This window comes from Sus scrofa, chromosome 1 (assembly GCF_000003025.6).
Source record: "Sus scrofa isolate TJ Tabasco breed Duroc chromosome 1, Sscrofa11.1, whole genome shotgun sequence".
NCBI lineage: Eukaryota > Metazoa > Chordata > Mammalia > Artiodactyla > Suidae > Sus > Sus scrofa.
In genome coordinates this window covers 130,606,783-130,623,265 of record NC_010443.5, presented here as the reverse complement: position 1 = coordinate 130,623,265, position 16,483 = coordinate 130,606,783, and the positions used below count along the sequence as shown (strand labels likewise).

Below are 16,483 nucleotides of genomic sequence, written 5' to 3'. Positions count from 1 at the left end.
ATAGCATTATGTTTTAAAAAACAGTGTTCAGGAATTCCTGTTGTGTTTCTGGTTAACGAACCCAACTGGTATCCATGAGAACCCGGGTTGGATCCCTGGCCTTGTTTAGTGGGTTAAGAATCTGGCATTGCCGTGAGCTGTGGTATCGGTCACAAATTTGGCTCAGATCCTGCGTTGCTCTGGCTATAGTGTAGGCCAGCAGCTATAGCTCTGATTCAACACCTAGCTGGGGAACCTTCATATGCCATGGGTGCAGCCCTAAAAAGACGAAAGATTAAAAAGCAAAAACAAAAAGTAGTGTACATAGAGTTCCCACTGTGGCTTAGTGGGTTAGGCATCCAACTGTAGTGGCATGGGTTGCTGCATAGGTGAAGGTTTGATCCATGACCCAGTGCAGTGGGTTAAAGGATCGGACATTGCCAGCAGCCTGGGAACTTCCATTTCCTATGGTTATAGCCATAAGAATAAATTTTTTTTTTTTTTGTCTTTTTTTGCTATTTGTTGGGCCGCTCCTGTAGCATATGGAGGTTCCCAGGCTAGGGGTCGAATCGGAGCTGGAGCCACCAGCCTACGCCAGAGCCACAGCAACACGGGATCTGAGCCACGTCTGCAACCTACACCACAGCTCACGGCAACGCCGGATCGTTAACCCGCTGAGCAAGGGCAGGGACCGAACCCTCAACCTCATGGTTCCTAGTCGGATTCATTAACCACTGTGCCACGATGGGAACTCCCAGAATAAAAATTTTTAAAAATGTTAAGCATCATTTAGCCTTCAGCAAGTCATGGTCTTTTTCCTGGTGAGGGTCTCACTCCAATGTTGATGGCTGCTAACTGATCAGGGTGGTGGTTTCTGAAGGTTGGAGTGGCTATGGCTATATCTTAAAATAAGACAACAATGCAGTTTGCTATATCGATTGACTTATATCCTTTCATGAACAATTTCTCTGTAATATGCAGTGCTGTTTGATAGCATTTTACCCACAGTAGAAATTTTTTCAAAGATGGAGTCAGTCCTCCCAAATCCTGCCACTGCCTTATCAACTAAGTTTTTGTCATATTCTAAATCTTTTGTTGTCATTTTACCAGTCTTCATAGCATCTTCACCAGGAGTAGATTCCATTTTAAGGAGCTACTCTTTGCTTATTAGAAGACAGTCCTCATCCATGAAAGTTTTATCATGACATTACATCTGATCTGTACTTCCTCCACTGAAGTCTTGCACCCATCAGAGTCATCTGTGAGGGTGGGAATCAACTTCTTCCAGACTGCTGTTAATGATATTTTGATCTCTTCCCATGAATCATGAATGTTCTTTTTTTTCTTTCTTTTTTCTCTTTTTTGCCATTCTGCAGCATATGGAAGTTCCTGGGCCAGGGATCAAATCTGAGCTGGAACTGGGACCTACACCACAGCTGAAGCAGTATCAGATACTTAACTCACTGCTCCAGGCTGGGAATCAAACTAGCACTTCCACAGAGACAAGCTGGATCATTAACCTATTTCACCACAGCAAGAACTCCGACAATTGTTCTTAATGATATCTAGAATGGTAAATACTTTCCTACTCATTGTACATCATTGTATATCTCTATCACAGCTCTTGGGTGACTAGGTGCATTGTCAACAAGCAGAAATATTTTGAAAGGAATCTCTTTTTCTTTTTATGGCTGCACCTATGGCATATGGAAGTTCCCTGGGCTAGGGATTGAATCTGAGCTGTAGCTGCCAGTCTACACCACAGCCATAGCAATGCCAGATCCGAGCCACATCTGCAGCCTATGCCACAGCTTGTGGCAACACTGGATCCTTAATCCACTGAGCAAGGCCAGGGATCAAATGCGCATCCTCACAGAGACTATGTCAGGTTCTTAACTAGCTGAGCCACAATAGGAACTCCAAATCTCTTTCTAAATAGTAGGTCTTAAAAAAAAGTAGAGGAGTTCCCGTCGTGGTGCAGTCGTTACTGAATCCGACTAGGAACCATGAGGTTGTGGGTTTGCTCCCTGGCTTTGCTTAGTGGGTTAAGGATCCGGCATTACCATGAACTTTGGTGTAGGTCGCAGACACGGCTCGGATCCCGCGTTGCTGTGGCTCTGGCGAAGGCTGGTGGCTACAGCTCCGATTTGACCCCTAGCCTGGCAACCTCCATATGCTGCAGGAGCAGCCCTAGGAAAGGCAAAAAGACCAAAAAAAAGTAGAATTTGAAGAATTAAGTAGTAAGTCTTAACAGTGGATTCAGTGGGTTTAAAATATTCAGTAAACTGTCGTAAACAGATGTGCTGTCATCCAGACTTCATTGGTGCTTTTATAAAACACAGGAAGAATAGATATAGCATAATTCTTAAGGGCCCTAGGATTTTCAGAATGGTAAATTAACATTAACTTCAACTTAAAGTCACGAGCTCTATTAGCCCATAAAAAGAGTCAACCTCTCCTTTGAAACTTTGAAGCTAGACATCAACTTCTCTGTAGATAGGAAAGTCCTAGAGGGCATCTTCTAATATAAGACTGTTTTGTCTACATTGAAAATATGCTGTTTAGGATAACTTGCTATAGCTTCTATATCAGCTCACATTGCACTTTTATGGTTTTTTGTAGTTGTGGGAGTTTTTTGTTTTGTTTGTTTTGCCATGCTGTGCAGTGGCTCGATGTGGGATCTTAGTTCCTAGGCCAAGGATTGAACCCAGGCTGCAGTGGTGAAGCTGCTGAATACTAACCACTAGACCAGCAGGGAACTACTTGCACTTTTATGTTGTGGACCTAGTTTCTTAAACCTCATGAACCAACCTCTGCTAGCTTCACACTTTTATTCTGCAGTTTCCTACTGATTAGGCTTTGGCTTAAGGGAATTGTTGTGGCTGATTTGATCCTCTATTCAAACCACTGAGACTTTCTCCATATCAGCAATAAGGCCATTTGGCTTTCTTACCATTCATGTGTTCACTGGAGCAACACTTTTAATTTCCTTTAAAAACTTTTCCCTTTGCTTACACAACTTGACTAATTGTTTGGCACAAGAAAGCCTAGCTTTTGGCCTATTTCAGCTTTTGACATGCCTTTCTCACTTAGCTTAATCTTTTTTTTTTTTTTTGTCTTTTTGCCATTTCTTGGGCCGCTCCCGTGGCATATGGAAGTTCCCAGGCTAAGGGTCTAATCGGAGCTGTAGCCACCGGCCTACGCCAGAGCCACAGTAACGTGGGATCCGAGCTGCGTCTGCAACCTACACCACAGCTCATGGCAACGCCGGATCCTTAACCCACTGAGCAAGGGCAGGGACTGAACCCGCAACCTCATGGTTCCTAGTCAGATTCGTTAACCACTGCGCCACGACAGGAACTCCACTTAATCATTTTTAGCTTTTGATTTAAAGTGAAAGATGTGACTCTGCCTTTCACTGAACACTTAGAGGCTACTGTAGGGTTATTGATTTGCCTAATTTCAGTATTGTCTCAGAAACAGAGAAGCCTGAGGAGAGGGAGAGAGATGGGGGAATAGCCAGTTTTTGGAGCAGTCAGAACACACACAATGTTTTATCAAGTAAGTTCAGGGTTTTATATGGGTGTGCTTTGTGGTACCTGAAAACAATTACAGTAGTAACATCAAAGTCCACTGACCACAGATCACCATAACAAATGGAATAATAATGAAAAAATTCGAAATATTGTGAGAATTACCAGGATGTGACACAGATATGAAATGAGCAGACGCTGTTGGAAAAGTGCAAGGTTGCCACAAAACTTCAACTTGTGAAAATGCAATACTGTGAAACACAATAAAGCAAAGAACAGTAAAACGAAGTATGCTTGTATGTGGTTGCATAGTTTGATTAGCTTTACTCTTTAAGTTTTATATAGTATTTATAAAATTATGTTTTTATAGTTTACATTGACTACTGTTATAGCTTCACAGGAATTGTCTCTGAAAAATAATCTTCAAAGGCTAATGAATCTTGAAAAAAAATGCATCCTACAACTTAAGTGCATGTAGTTCTGCCACATAAATTAGTCAGTTGGACAGTGTCTGAGATTTGTGTGTACTTATTTAATGCCTCATACATCAATATATACACAACTCAGTAAATTGTTTTCTTGGATATTATACTAAGAGCTTTGATTTTTTAAGCACTGTCAGGGCTATTTATTTAGTAGCATTCTATAATACTAATTCAGTCAGGGGTTCCTGTTGTGGCTCAGCAGAAACAAACCCAATTAGTATCCATGAGGATGTGGGTTCAATCCCTGGCCCCGCTCAGGGTTAAGGCTCTGGCGTTGCCATAAGCTGTGGTTTAGGTCACAGATGCAGTTTGGATCCTGTGAGTGGCTGTGGTGTAGGCTGGCAGCTGCAGTTCCAATTCAACCCCTAGTTAGGGAACTTCCTTATGGCACACCTGCAGCCCTAAAAAAATAAATAAATAAAAAATTGCTAATTCAGTCAGAGCTCAAAAATCATAAGTAATTATTAATTTAAACTCTTAATGATATCGATGTCCATGGCAGTACAAAGCTGTCATATATTGGGTTACTCAAATAAATAAATGTTTGTTGAAATGGTAACTTAATTGGAAATACGGAGTGTGAGGGGGGGATAGAAGGAGCCTACCTCAACATAATAAAAACCGTATATGAAAAACCCACAGCTAACATCATTCTCAGTGGCGAAAAATTGAAAACACTTCACTAAAATGAGGAACAAGAAAGGATGTCCACTTTCACCACTATTATTCAACATAGTTTTGGAAGTCCTAGCCACAGCAATCAGAGAAGAAAAAGAAATAAAAGGAATACAAGTTGGAAAAGAAGTAAAACTATCACTGCAGATGATATGTTACTATACTTAGAAGACCCTAAAGATAGCACTAGGAATTTCTGTTATGGCTCAGCAGTTAACGAATTGGACTAGCATCCATGAGGAGGCAGGTTTGATCCCTGGCCTTGCTCATAGGGTTATGGATCTGGTGTTGCCGTGAGCTGCGGTGTAGCTTACAGACACGGCTTGGATCCTGCATTGCTGTGGCTGTGTCATAGGCCTGCAGCTACAGCTCCAATTTGACCCCTAGCCTGGAAAATTCCGTATGCTGCGGGTGCAGCCCTAAAAAAAAAGACAGCACCAGGAAACTGTTAGACCTTATCAATGAATTTGGCAAAGTTGTAGGCTACAAAATAAATCCACAGAAATCAAGTGCATTTCTATATTCTTTTTTTTTATTTATTTATTTTTTTTTTTGTCTTTTTGCTATTTCTTTGGGCCGCTCCCGCTACATATGGAGGTTCCCAGGCTAGGGGTCTAATTGGAGCTGTAGCCACCGGCCTACGCCAGAGCCACAGCAACGCAGGATCCAAGCCGCGTCTGCAACCTACACCACAGCTCACGGCAACGCTGGATCCTTAACCCACTGAGCAAGGGCAGGGATCGAACCCACAACCTCATGGTTCCTAGTTGGATTTGTTAACCACTGCGCCACGACGGGAATTCCGCATTTCTATATTCTAATAATGGAAGGTCAGAAAGAGAAATCAGAGAAACCATTCCATTTACAATCGCATCAAATAGAATAAAATACCTAGGAATAAACCTATCTAAAGAGACAAAAGACCTGTCCTCTGAAAAACTATAAAACGTTGATAAAATAAAGATGACACAAACAGATGGAAAGATATACCATGCTTTTGGATTAGAAGAATCAATATTGTCAAAATGACTATATTACCTAAGGCAACTTACAGATTCAGTGCAATCCTTATCAAATTACCAAAGACATTCTTCATAGAACCAGAACACAATATTTTAAAATTTGTGTGGAAACATAAGAGACCCTGAATAGCCAAAGCAATATTGAGAAAAAAAAAATGGAGGAATCAAGCCTCCTGACTTTAGACAGTACCACAAATCTACAGTCATCAAAACAATATGGTACTAGCACAAAAACAAATAGAGACCAACGGAACAGGATAGAAAGCCCAGAAATCAGCCCAAGTACCTATGGTCAACTAATCTATGACAAAGGAGGACAGAACATTCGGTGGAAGAAAGATAGTCTCTTCAATAAATGGTGCTGGGAAAACTGGAAAGCTACATGTAAAAGAATGAAAGTAGAACACTAACACCATATACAAAAAACTCAAAATGGAGTTCCCATCATGGTGCAGGGAAATGAATCCAACTAGGAACCATGAGGTTGTGGGTTCCATTCCTGGCCTCGATCAATAGGTTAACGATCTGGCATTGCCATGAGCTGTGGTATAGGTCACAGATGTGGCTTGTATCTGACATTGCTGTGGCTTTGGTGTAGGCCAGCAGCTACATCTCCAATTTGACACCTTGCCTGGGAACCTCCATATGCCTCGAGTGCAGCCCTAAAAAGCAAAAAAAAAACAAAAAAAGAATAAACTCAAAATGGATCAAAGACCCAGATGTAAGGCCGGATATATAAAACTCCTAGAGGAGAACATAGGCAGAACTCTGACTTAAATCGCAGAAACATCTTGTTTGATCCACTTCCTAGAATAATGACAGTAAAGACACAAACCATTGGGACCTAATCAAACTCAAAAGATTTTGCACAGCAAAGGAAACCACTAAAAAACGAAAAGACAACTCACAGAATGGGAGAAAATCTTTGCAGTGATGCAACAGACAAGGGCCTAATCTCCAAAATATACAAACAACTCATACAACTCAACAAAAAGACAAACAATCCACTTGAGAAGTGGGCAGAAGGCCTAAATAGACATTTCTCTAAAGACGTACGGATGGCCTACAGGCATATGAAAAAAATGCTCAATATCACTAATTATTAGATAAATGTAAATCAAAACTAAAATGAGGTTTCACCTCATACTGGTCAGAATGGCCATCATTAACAAGTCAACAAATAACAAATACTGGAGAGGGTGTGGAGAAAAAGGTATCCTCCTCCACTGTTGGTGGGAATGTAAATTGTTACAACCACTATGGAAAACAGCATGGAGGTACCTCGGGAAACTAAATATAGAACTACCATATGATCCAACAATCCCACTGCTGGGCATATATCTGGAAAAGCTTTCACTGAATAAGATGCATGCATCCCCGTGTTCATGGCAGCACTCACTATTCACAATTGCCAAGACATGGAAACAACCTAGATGAATGGATTAAGAAGATGTGGTACATATATACAATGGAATACTACTCAGCCACAAAAAAGAACAAACTAATGCCATTTGCAGCAACATGGATGGAACTAGAGGCTCTCATACTAAGTGAAGTAAGCCAGGAAAAAGACAAATACCATATGATGTCACTTATTTGTGGAATCTAAAATATGGAACAGATGATCCTATCTTAAAAAACAAAACAAAACAGATCATGGCCAAGGAGAGCAGACATGGAGTTACCCAGGGGGAAAGGGGAGGGAGTGGGATAGATGAGCATTTGGGGGCTTTTTTGGATGCCAACTCTTATTTTGGAATGGATAGGCAATGGGACCCTAATGTACAGGACAGAGAAATGTATGTGATTGGGTCACTTTGCTGAACAACAGAACTTGACAACACATTGTAAATCAACTAAACTTTAATATGTATAATAAAAAGATGCAAGTTTCTTACACTTCATTGAAAGACTGTGGTATTAAGTCAATTGATGTCCCTAAAACTATTTGTTGTTTTTTTTTTCTGGGAATCAGTTTTTGTGACTGAATAAATCCTGACCTTACTTATGACTTGTCAGACATAAACTCCTTGTCAGACACTGAAAACTTCTACAGACTTAAGACTTACCTAGCACAGATGAAAGCAAGTTTGTTATTATATCAGTAAAAAAAAATGTAAGTAAAGTTCTGCCAGATAAGGAAGTTACATGGTTTTTACATCAAATTTCACTTTGGAGTTCTTGTCGTGGCGCAGCAGAAACAAATTCGGCTAGGTACCATGAGGTTGCGGGTTTGGATCTCTGGCCTCGCTTAGTGGGTTAAGGATCTGGCATTGCTGTGACTGCGGTGTGGGCCAGCAGCTACAGCTCCGATTCAACCCCTAGCCTGGGAATCTCCATATGCTACGGGTGTGGCCCTAAAAAGACAAAAAAATTTTTTTTTCACTTTGGTTGTAATCTGTTCTTTAGGAGCTCATAGACTAGAAGATGGAGGGGTTAAAATGACAGAAAGGGAAAGCATCTCCTTCTATGAAATTTTTTTTCCCTCAACAATTTTAATTAAAAATTTTGGTTCCTCTTGTGACTCAGCGGTAATGAATTGAACTAATATCCATGAGGACTCAGGTTTGATCCCTGACCTTGCTCAATGGGTTAAGGATCCGGCATTGCCTATGGTGTAGAGCGAAGACGTGACTTGGATCTGGCAATGTTGTGGCTGTGGTGTAGGCTGGCAGTTGCAGCTCTGATTGAACTTCTAGCTTGGGAACTTCCTTGTGCTTTGGGTGCGGCCCTGAAAAAGACAAAAAAAAAAAAATTTCTTTTTTTTTGAACTTACTACAAAGGTGAAAGAATTTTTCAGTGAATATTTATATACCCACCACCAAGACTCTACCATTGACTTTTCTTTGATCGTTTTAGGGCTGCACCTGCCTGTATTTGGAGGTTCCTAGGCTAGGGGTCAAATCAGAGCTGGAGCCGCTGGCCTACACCACAGCCACAGCAATGTCAGATCCAAGCCGTAACTGTGACCTGCACCACAGCTCTTGGCAATACCAGATCCTTAACCCACTGATCGAGGCCAGGGATAGACCCTGCGTCCTCATGGATGCTAGTTAGAATGGTTTCCTCTGAGCCGTGATGGGAACTCCTTTTTTTTTTTTTTTTTTTTTTTTTAAGGGCCACACCCACATCATATGGAAGTTCCCAGGCTAGGGGTCAAATCAGAGCTATAGCTGCCTGACTACACCACAGCTCACAGCAATGCCAAATCCCCGACCCACCTAACAAGGCCAGGGATGAACCCATGTCCTCATGGATACTAGTTGGATTCATTTCCACTGCACCACAACAGGGACTCCCAACATTTTAATGTACTTCCTTTATCACCTATCTAGCCATCAGTCAATTTTAATGCTTTTCTAAGAAAGTTGTAGACATCAGAACATTTCCCCTTAAATATTTTAGCATACACTAACTAGAGTTCAGTATCAGTTTATAGTTTCTTCCCCCCTTGTTATTTTTATCTTCTAATTTTCTTTTTTTTTTTTTTCCATTTTTTGGATGACATTTTATTTTTTTTTTTTTTTATTTTTCCTAGGCATATGGAAGTTCCCAGGCTAAGGGTCATATCAGAGCAGCAGCTGCCTTAGTCTATGCCACAGCCACTGCAACACAGTATCCCAGCTACATCTGCTACCTATGCCACAGCTTGTGGCAGCGTTGGATCCTTAACTCACTGAGCGAGGCTAGGGATTGAACCTACATCCTCATGGATACTAGTTGGGTTCTTAACTTGCTGAGCCACAGTGGGAACCCCTCTTTTCTAATTTTCATTAATCTTTTTTTTTGTCCTGAAGATTAGTAGAAGTTGTAGGAAAAAAGAAGAAAGACATTCTCAAAGACATTTTCTTTTTTTCCTCAAAGAAAAATTCTGAAAATTTGAGAGAGAAAAATGTAAGTGGATCTCTACAGGTATAAAAATAAATGATAGCACATTTCTTTTCAGAAATCTGGATGGTAGAAACTTTTAGAGCAATGCCTTCAAAGTTCTTAGGGAAAATAGTTTTAAACCCAGAATTCTATTTGTAGCTATATATATATAAATCTTTTTAGCCACACCTGTGGCATGCAGAAGTTTCTGGGCCGGGGATTGAACCCACAGCACAGCAGTGACAATGCCGGATCCTTAACCTGATGCACCACCTGTCCTGAAGCAATATTATTAACCCGTTGTTAGGGCAAAATACATTTTTAGAAATACAAAAATTCAGAACACTTTTCTCTCATTCACTCTCTTAGGAAGTTACTTGAGAACATACTTTCTAAAATGGGAGTAGAAAACATAGGTTGTAGGTTAGAGTGCCTCCAACTCAAGGAGTCAGTGAAGGAAGGCCCAAGACAGAAGACAGCCTAGAGACAGACAGCCCCCTTTAGAGAAGGAAAGGAGATCTTCAGGGGAAAAGGAGGATCAGGAGAATACATAGTAAGACTGAGAGGTTGGAAATTTTGAGAAATAATAGAGAATACTAGAGAAAGACATGGCTCATATATAAAAGGAAGGTAAAATGGAGCATGGTTTTGAAACTAGTGGCATATAAAAAAAAAATTCATTTGAATTTGGGAGTTCCTTGGTGGTCTCGTGGTTGGGCCCGAGTTCATTTTCTTAATCCCTGGTCTGGGAACTAAGACCTCATATTAACCTGCTGCAAACTGTATCGAAAACAAAAAACACTCCCCCCCCAAAAAAAGAGATTTTGTTGGAATTTGATAGAAACCTTTGAGAGACATTGGTTGATAACATTGGAACTTTAGGAATTCCTGTCATGTCTCAGTAGAAACAAATCTGACTAGCATCCATGAGGACACAGGTTAGATCCTTGGCCTTGCTCAGTGGCTTAAGGATACAGCATTCCATGAGATGTGTAGGCTCAGATCCCATGTTGCTGTGTCTGTGGTGTAGGCCAGCAGCTACAGCTCCAGTTCAACCCCTAGCCTGGGAACCTCCATATGCCATGAGTGCAGCCCTAAAAAGACCCCCCCCCAAAAAAAAGGGGGAGGGGAACTTTACTGAAAGAATTGTGTTTCTACTATAAACATTGTAATGAATTTTCACTTCAAGTATTAAGTATATAGAGAAGTTTAGAGAATAACGCAAATCTGCTATTAGCTATTCATTGATTTTAATTTTTCCTTTGTGGAAAGTTTTAAATTACAGGTTTAATCTCTCTACTTGCTATAGATCTATTCGTATTTTCAAATGATGTATTTTACCGAATTTAGGTTCAATTTCAGCTGATCGTTTGGTGCCTGGACTTCGATTTATGTCTTTCTAGGGATTTGCCTATTTCATCTAAGTTACCTCATTTATTGACATAATTTTGTTTTTGTAAGGTTTATAAGTAATGTCCCCTCTTTGATTTCTGATTTTAGTGATTTGAGCTTTTTAAAAATCAACTTCGTTGACTTTTTTCAAAGAACCAAACTCCAGTTTTAATGGGGTTGTTTTGTTTTGTGTTTTTTTGGTTGGTATTGAGCTGAAGGAGGTATTTATATATTTTGGAGATTTATCCCTTGTCAGTTGCTTCAGTTGCAAATATTTCCTCCCATTCTATGGGTTGTCATTTTGTTTTCTTTAGGGTTTTCTTAGTTGTGCAAAAACTTTTAAGTTTAATTCAGTCCCATTTGTTTATTTTTTGTTTTTATTGTCATTACTGTAGGAGGTGGATCTGAGAAGATGGTGCTATGGTTTATGTCAGAGTGTTTGGCCTATGTTTTCCTTTAAGAGTCTTATAGTATCCGGCCTTATATTTAGGACTTTAATCCATTTTGAATTTATTTTTGTGTATAATGTTAGGAAGTGTTCTAATTTCGTTCTTTTCCATGTAGCTGTCCAGTTTCCCCAGCACCACCTTTTGAAGGGACTGTCTTTACTCCATTGTATATTCTTGCTTCCTTTGTCATAGATTAGTTGACTGTAGGTATGTGGGTTTAATTCTGGGCTTTCTGTACTGTTCCACTGATCTGTATTTCTGTTTTTGTGCCAGTACCATATGGTTTTGATGACTGTGGCTTTTAGTGTAGTCTGACATCAGGGAGCTTGATTCCTCCAGCTCCATTTTTCTTTCTCAGGATGGCTTTGGCTGTTCTGGGTCTTTCATACTTCCAAACAAACTTTAAAATATTTTGTTCTAGTTCTGTGAAAAATGTTCTTGGTAATTTGATAGGGATTGCATTGAATCTGTAGACTGCCTTGGGTAGAATAGTCATTTTGACAGTATTGATTCTTCCAATCCAGGAGCATGGTATATCTTTCCATCTGTGTCATCTTTGATTTCTTTCATCAGCATCTTATAGTTTTCAGGTAGGTTTATTCCTAGGTATTTTATCCTTTTTGATGCAGTGGTAAATGGGATTGTTTCCCTAATTTCTCTTTTTGATCTTTCATTGTTAGTATATAAAAATACAGTCAATTTCTGTGTATTAATTGTGTATCCTGCAACTTTACCAAATTCATTGATGAGCTCCAACCGTTTTCTGGTAGTGTCTTTAGGATTTTCTAGATATAGTATCATGTCATCCGCAAACAGTGGTAGTTAAACTTCTTCCTTTCCAATTTGGATTCCTTCTATTTATTTTTCTTCTCTGATTGCTGTGGCTAGGACTTCCAGAACTATGTTTAGTAGTAGTATGAGAGTGGACATCCTTGTCTTGTTCCTGATCTTAGCAGGAATTCTTCCAGCTTTTCACCATTGAGAATGTTAGCTCTGGGTTTGTTGTTGAGGTAGATTCCCTCTAGCCCACTTGCTGGAGCATTTTTATTGGAAATGGGTATTGGATTTTGTCAAAGGCTTTTTCTGCATCTATTGAGAGGATCATGATTTTCTTCAGTTTGTTAATGTGGTGTATTATCCTGATTGATATGCAAATGTTGAAAAATCCTTGCATCCCTGGAATAAATCTCAGTTGATCATAGTGTACAATCCTTTTAATGTATTGTTGGACTCTATTTGCTAGTATCTTGTTGAGGATTTTTGCATCTATGTTCATCAGTGATACTGGCCTGTCATTTTCTTCTTTTGCAGTATCTTTGGTTTTGTTATCAGGGTGATGGTGTTCCTCATAGAGTTTGAGAGTGTTCTTTCCGCTGCAATTTTTTGGAATAGTTTCAGAAGGATAGGTGTTAACTCTAAATGTTTGATAGAATTTGCCTATGAAGCCATCTGGTCCTGGACTTTTGCTTGTTGCAAGGTTTTTTGTTATTGGCTTTTTTTTTTTTTTAAGTCCACACTTGTGGCATATGGAGGTTCCCAGGCTATGGGTCTAATTGGAGCTACAGCTGCCGGCCTACACCACAGCCACAACAACACCAGATCCTTAACCCACTGAGTGAGGCCAGGGATTGAACCCGCAACCTCATGGTTCCTAGTTGGAGTCGTTTCCACTGCGCCACAATGGGAACTCCTATTGAAAGTTTTTTAATCACAGTTTCAATTTCAGTACAGGTGATTGGCCCGTTCATCTTTTCTATTTCATCTTGGTTTAGTCTTGGAAGATTGTACTTTTCTAAGAATTTTTCCATTTCTTCTAAGTTATCCCTTTTATTGACATATAGTTTCTTGTAGTAGTCTCTTCTGATCCTTTGTATTTCTTTGATGTCTGTTGTAACTTCTCCCTTTTCATTTCTTTTTTTTTTTTTTTTTTTTTTTTTTTGCCTTTTCTAGGGCCACTCCTGTGGCATATGGAGGTTCCCAGGCTAGGGGTCTAATCAGAGCTGTAGCTGCTGGCCTACACCACAGCCATAGCAACGTGGGATCCAGGCCATGTCTGCAACCTACACCACAGCTCATGGCAACACCGGATCCTTAACCCACGGAGCAAGGGCTGGGATTGAACCTGCAACCTCATGGTTCCACAACGAGCCACACTGAGAACTCCTCCCTTTTCATTTCTAATTTTATTGATTTGAATACTCTCCCCCTTTTTTCTTGGTGAGTCTGGCTAAGGGTTTATTAATTTTTTGGATCTTTTCAGTGAACCAGCTTTTAGTTTCATTGATCTTTCTGTGGTTTTCTTCATTTCTGCTTCATTTATTTCTGTTCTGATCTTTGTGATTTCTTTCCTTCTACTAACTTTGGGTTTTGTCTGTTCTTTCTCTAGTTGCTTTAAGTGTAAGGTTAAGATGTTTATTTGAGATTTGAGATTTTTCTTGTTTTCTGAGGTAGGTTTGTATTGTATTAAATTCCCTCTTAGAACTGCTTTTGCTGCATCTTGTAAGTTTTGAATTGTGTCTTTGTTGTCATTTGCTTCTAGGTATTTTTTAATTTCCTCAGTGATCCATGGTTGTTGAATAGCATGTAGTTTATTCTCCATGTGTTTGTGTTTTTTGCAGTTTTTTTCTTATTGACTTCCAGTTGTATAGTGTTGTGGTCAGAAAAGATGCTTGATAGGATTTCAGTTTTCTTAAATTTACCAAGGCCTGATTTGTGGCCCAGAATGTGATCCATCCTAAAAAATGTTCTGTGTGCACTTGAGAAGAATGTGTATTCTGCTGCTTTTGAATGGAGTATTTTGTAAGTATCTATTAAGTGCATCTGGTCTAATGCATCATTTAAGGCCTGTGTTTCCTTGTCGACTGTCTGGATGATCTGTCCATTGTTGTAACAGTCCACCACTATTATTGTGTTATTGTCAGTTTCTTATTTTAAGGTTGCTAGCAGTTACCTTATGTATTGAGATGATCCCATGTTGGGTACATATACATTTACAGTTTTATCTTCCTCTTGGATTGATCCTTTGACCATTATGTAAGGTCCTTCTTTGTCTCTTACAATATTTTATGGTTCATTTTGTCTGACATGAGTATTTCTACTCCAGCTGTCTTTTGATTGCCATTTGCATAGAATATTTTCTTCCATCTTCTCACTTTAATTTTTTATGTGTCCCTAGAACTGAAGTGGGTTTCTTGGAGATAGCATGTATCTGGGTCTTGCTTTTGTATCCATTTAGCCAGTCTGGGTCTTTTGGTTGGTGCATTTAGTCCATTTACTTTTAAGGCAATTATCGATATGTATATTTTTACTGCCATTATGTTAATTGTTTTGGATTTGTTTTTGTTGGTCTTTTTTCTTCTTTTGTTCTCTAATCTTGCGGGTTCGATGACTAGCTTTTTTTTTTTTTTTTTTTTTTTTTTTTTGTCTTTTGTCTTTTTAGAGCCACACCTCATGGTTTCTAGTCATATTCATCTCTGCTGTGCCACAATGGGAACTCCAATCGATGACTATCTTTAGTGTTGTGTTTGGATGGCTTTTTCTTACTTGCGTATCTACTGTAGATTTTTGGTTTGTAGTTACCATGAAGTTTTGATAATAGGACGCTATATATGTACAAGATTGTTTTAAGTTGTTGGTCTCTTAATTTTAAGTGCATCTTCAGTATCCTGCATTTGTACCTTCCTCTTTTCAAGATTTCTGGATTGGGAAAAAAAAAAAAAAGGAGTTCCCGTCGTGGTGCAGTGGTTAACGAATCCGCTAGGAACCATGAGGTTGCGGGTTCGGTCCCTGCCCTTGCTTAGTGGGTTAACAATCTGGTGTTGCCGTGAGCTGTGGTGTAGGTTGCAGAGGTGGCTCGGATCCTGCATTGCTGTGGCTCTGGCATAGGCCAGTGGCTACTGCTCCGATTTGACCCCTATCCTGGGAACCTCCATATGCCTCGGGAGCGGCCCAAAGAAATAGCAAAAAGACAAAAAAAAAAAAAAAAAAAGATTTCTGGACTGGGTAGCACATTTTTGGGTGGATAATTTCCTACCTTTACTATTTGTATACCTTTACTGGTGAGCCTTCTCATTTGTAATATTTTTGTTTCTAGTTGTGGCCTTTTCTTTTCTACCTAGAGAAGTCCCTTTAGAATTTTTTGTGGAGTTAACCTTTGTGGCTCGATGGTTAATGAACCCAACTAGGAACCATGAGGATGTGGGTTCGATCCCTGGCCTCGTTCAGTGAATCTAGTGTTGCTGTGAGCTGTGGTGTAGGTTGCAGACACGGCTTGGATCCCACTTTGTTGTGGCGTAGGCCAGCAGCTACAGCTCTGATTCGACCCTTGCCTGGGAACTTCTGCATGCCTTGGGTTGGACCTAAAAAGAAGAAAAGAAAATTGTTGTAAAGCTGCTTTAGTGATGCTGAATTCTCTTAGCTTTTGCTTTCTGTAACACTTTTGATTTCTCCCTAGAATCTGAACGGGAGTCTTGCTGGATAGAGTAATCTTGGAGGTTTTTTCCTTTCATCACTTTAAGTAAATCATGCCATTCCCTTCTGGCCTGCAGAGTTTCTGCTGAAAAATCTGCCAATAACCTTATCGGGCTTCCTTTTATGTTATTTATTTCTCTTCCCTAGCTGCTTTCAGTATTTTCTCTTTAATTTTGGTCAGTTTGATTAATATATGTTTTGGGGCGTTCCTCCTTGGTTTTATTTTATATGGTACTCATTGTGCTTCCTGGATTTGAGTGATCCCTTTCCCATGTTAGGGAAGTTTTCGGCTATTATCTCTTCAAATATTTTTTCTGTCCCTTTCTCTCTCCTCCTTTTGGCATCCCTATAATATGGATGTTGGTGCATTTAACATCGTCCCAGAGTTCTCTTAGACTGTCTTTATTTCTTTTCAGTCTTTTTTCTATTTTCTATTCTACGTCAGTGATTTCCACCAGTCTGTCTTCCACCTTGGTTATTCATTTTTCTGCCTCCTATATTATACTGTTGGTTTCTTCTAGTGAATTTTTTATTTCAGTTATTGTATTTTGCATCTCTGCTTGCTTAATCTTTATATCTTCTGCTTCTTTGTTCAGTGTTCCTTATAA

The 16,483-nt window shown here is 39.7% G+C and overlaps 1 protein-coding gene across 2 annotated transcripts in view; it reads left to right on the top strand.

Annotated features, from left to right (window-relative positions):
• The window catches only part of RAD51 (RAD51 recombinase), a 47,913-nt gene that overhangs the window by 17,061 nt on the left and 14,369 nt on the right, over positions 1-16,483 (top strand).